The sequence below is a fragment of the Budorcas taxicolor genome, chromosome 3 (genome assembly GCF_023091745.1).
Source record: "Budorcas taxicolor isolate Tak-1 chromosome 3, Takin1.1, whole genome shotgun sequence".
NCBI classification, from domain to species: domain Eukaryota; kingdom Metazoa; phylum Chordata; class Mammalia; order Artiodactyla; family Bovidae; genus Budorcas; species Budorcas taxicolor.
In genome coordinates this window covers 5,360,639-5,364,092 of record NC_068912.1, presented here as the reverse complement: position 1 = coordinate 5,364,092, position 3,454 = coordinate 5,360,639, and the positions used below count along the sequence as shown (strand labels likewise).

At 49.3% G+C, this 3,454-nt stretch overlaps 1 pseudogene; it reads left to right on the top strand.

The window, feature by feature from the left end:
- Positions 1 to 1,759: 1,759 nt before the first annotated feature.
- Positions 1,760 to 2,690, top strand: LOC128045469 (beta-1,3-N-acetylglucosaminyltransferase manic fringe-like; annotated as a pseudogene).
- Positions 2,691 to 3,454: the final 764 nt, after the last annotated feature.

Here is a 3,454-nt window from a genome sequence, read left to right as displayed (position 1 = left end):
AGTCGGACACGACTGAATGACTTCATTTTCACTTTATACTTTCACGCACTGGAGAAGGAAATGGCAACTCACTCCAGTGTTCTTGCCTAGAGAATCCCAGGGAGGGGGGAGCCTGGTGGGCTGCCGTCTATGGGGTCGCACAGAGTCGGACACGACTGAAGTGACTTAGCAGCAACTATGAAATATTTTAAAGATTTATTTAAATTTAAATAATAAAACTGATTTATCCAAAATTTAGATCCATCTCATATCAGTACATGGCCAGTCTTCCTACAGCTATTTCTTGAAGCTCCACATTCTCTTATTTCAAGATTATTTTGAAATAAATCCCATAAATTAGACTATTTCATCTGAAAATATTTCAGTATGTATCTCTAAAGAGACAAGTACCTTTTTAATATTTGTATTATCCATTTCCTCCTAGTAAAGGAATGAAAGATTCCACAGTAGACATTTTGGGGAAGCAGATGTTCTCCTCTGAATTGCCAAAATCACATAGAATAGCATTTCCTTGCCTTTTACAAAACTGGTGGTTCGAGAATTGCAGGTGATTGTGTTCAATTGGAAAGGAGATTTTTGTCTGCTTTTTCTGACTGGGCAGACTCCATCGCACATGTACAGGCAGAAAGTATGGGAAATGAGAGTGGAGCAGTAGGCAATGTGAGACATGATGTGAACCAAGGCCTTCCAAACACTGATGAGAATGAACGATCAGTCCGGATCCAATTTCATTAAGATAGAAACCAAACTGGCTCCTGGCCAACAAAAATGATGCTCCTGGGTTGGGGTGGGTGGGGTGTTCTTGTTGAAGCAATGGTTCAGTATTATACAAAATATTCAATAAAGAGTCTTATTAGATTCTGGTTTCTAATTCTATAAAGTATCAATAAAAGTTAAGGAGAGTCAAGAAAACTATCCTCATGTTCCACTTCCTAAGAGGAGCTAACCTGGAGGTTGAATTTTAGTCACAAGGACTGGAATCAGGTTTGTGTCTGTGTTTGTGTGCTCAGTCACTTCAGTAGTATCTGACTCTTTTGAGAAACCATGGATTGTAGCCTGCCAGGCTCCTTTGTGCATGGGATTCTCCAGGCAAGAATACTGGAGTGGGTTGCCATTTCCTCCTCCAGAGGATCTTCCCAACCGAGGTGTTAAAACTATGTCACCTGTGCCTCCTGCATTGCAGGCAATTCTTTACCCCCTGAGGTTTGCGTGTAACTGCCTTATCTGCTCATTATTGGTGAAGCCATCACAAGTAAGCAAATATCAAGGCCATATAAACTTGATTATTTGAAAGGGGTATTTCACCAAGCCAAAATTATAAAATCATTTTCTCTCAAACCATGGTTCTTTTTTTTTTCCTATAGCCAAAGCTTAAATGATCATCTCAGTTTCTAGCAAAATAAAGTGCTTTTTATGTGCAATGTTTGCTTGCTCTCTGCTTCTTCTTCATTTCATGTCAGCAACCCAGGTATGTCTCACTCTTTTCCACCACATGGACTGTAGCCTGCCAGGCCTTTCTGTCCATGGAGTTTTCCAAGTAAGAATACAAGAGTTGGTTGTGAAGTAGGTGGAGGGCTGGCAGCCGCAGGGCTACGGTGGCTCGGCCTGTGGGTCTGGAGCTCCGACTCCCACCTCTCCCCTCCAGGCCCGCCAGCCATGTCTGCCAGCCCTTTGCCTTTGCCGGGGCTCCCACCTGACCAGCCTCCCTTCCCCGTCTGGTTGGGATTTGGGAGCTGAGCCGTCTGGGGCCCTAGGGCCAATGCAGTGCCAGCTCCTCTGGGGCCTGGCTGGAGTCCTCCTCACCCTTCTGTGCATGGGGCTCCTCTCCCTACAGTACCACTCAAGCCTGTCCCCACAGCGTGTGCCCAAAACCCCTGAGCTGAGCCCGCCAAGCCCTCGGCCCTCTGAGCTGCAGCTCCACAATGTCTTTATCGCAGTCAAGACGACCCAAGTCTTCCACCACTCCCGCCAGGAGCTGCTGCTCAACATGTGGACCCGGCCATTCATCTTCACTGACAGCCCAGATGAAGGCCTCCAGGAAAGACTGGGGTCCCACCTTGTGGTCACCAACTGCTCTGCAGAGCACAGCCACCCTGCCCTGTCCTGCAAGATGGCTGCTGAATTTGATGCCTTCTTGGCCAGTGGGCTGAGATGATTCTTCCATGTGGATAACGACAACTATCTGAACCCAAGGGTGCTACTGAAGTTGCTGAAAACCTTCCCCCAGACCCACGACATCTATGTAGGCTGACCTAGCCTGAATTGGCCAATTCACGCTTCGGAGCCACAACCTCACAACTGCACAAGGCTGATAATCTGCACAAGACTGATAGAGTTCTGTTTTACCACCAGGGGAGCTGGCTTCTGCATCAACTACAAACTGGCTTTGAAGATGGCCCCCTGGGCCAGTGGCTCCCACTTCATGGACACATCTGCCCTCATCTGGCTGCCTGACGACAGCACCGTGGGCTACATTGTTGAGTGCAAGCTGGGCGGCCTGAAGACCCTGCAGCTGCTGGAGGCTGCCCAGCTCCCAGAGCAGGTCACCCTTAGCTACAGCGTCTTTGAGGGGAAACAACATCATTAATCTCCATGGCCCCTTCCCGCCTGCGGAGGGCCCATCCAGGTTTCACTCCCTCCATTGTCTCCTCTACCCGGATACTCCCTGGTGCCCACAGCTGGTGGCCTGATGAATCCTGAATCTCTGGGCAAAGACTGGGCTGAGGCTCTCTGGTTGTCCTTAGCCTCCCAGGAAGCCTTGAGGGCCCATGGCAGGTCTTGTGTGCGTGTTGGGGGGCAGTCCCTGGCAGGGCCTCTGAGAGATGAGCAAGCCCAGGATTCGATGATGACTGGTGCTGAATGCATTTCAAGCCCCTGGGAGGCATGTTGCACAGCCCAGGATTGGGGGCACCAAGTAAGGGCCAGAGACGTCTCAATGGCTGAGCCTCCATGGGCCCAGGGTGGCTGAACTGAATGATGATGGAGGGTCCTTAAACTACTTGGACTCAGGAATCCTAACCCTCCAGAGAATTACCTGGACCCCTGGGTGTGTAGAGCCCCCAGCTCTGGTCTCTCAGTTCCTCTCCTGGGATCAAGCACTGGGCCACTCACTCCTGGCTTCCTTGGCTGGATCCTCAAGCACTGAGGGGACCCAAGTGGAAAAAGGGCAGAATCCAGAGTCTGTGGCAGATAATGTTGTTGCTGACCAGTCTCCAGCCCCTGCTCCCCACCTGATGTTGTTTGGAGCATCAGCACGTCCAGATCCAGATGATGAATCAGAATGGGTCCCAGCCCATCATGATGTTCCTGTTGCTCACTTTCGCAGCTTCCCATGCTATTAGGAACTACTACAAGGCAGAGGAACCAGAGATCAAATTGCCAACATCCACTGGATCTTCGAAAAAGCAAGAGAGCTCCAGAAAAACATCTATTTCTGCTTTATTGACTATGTCAA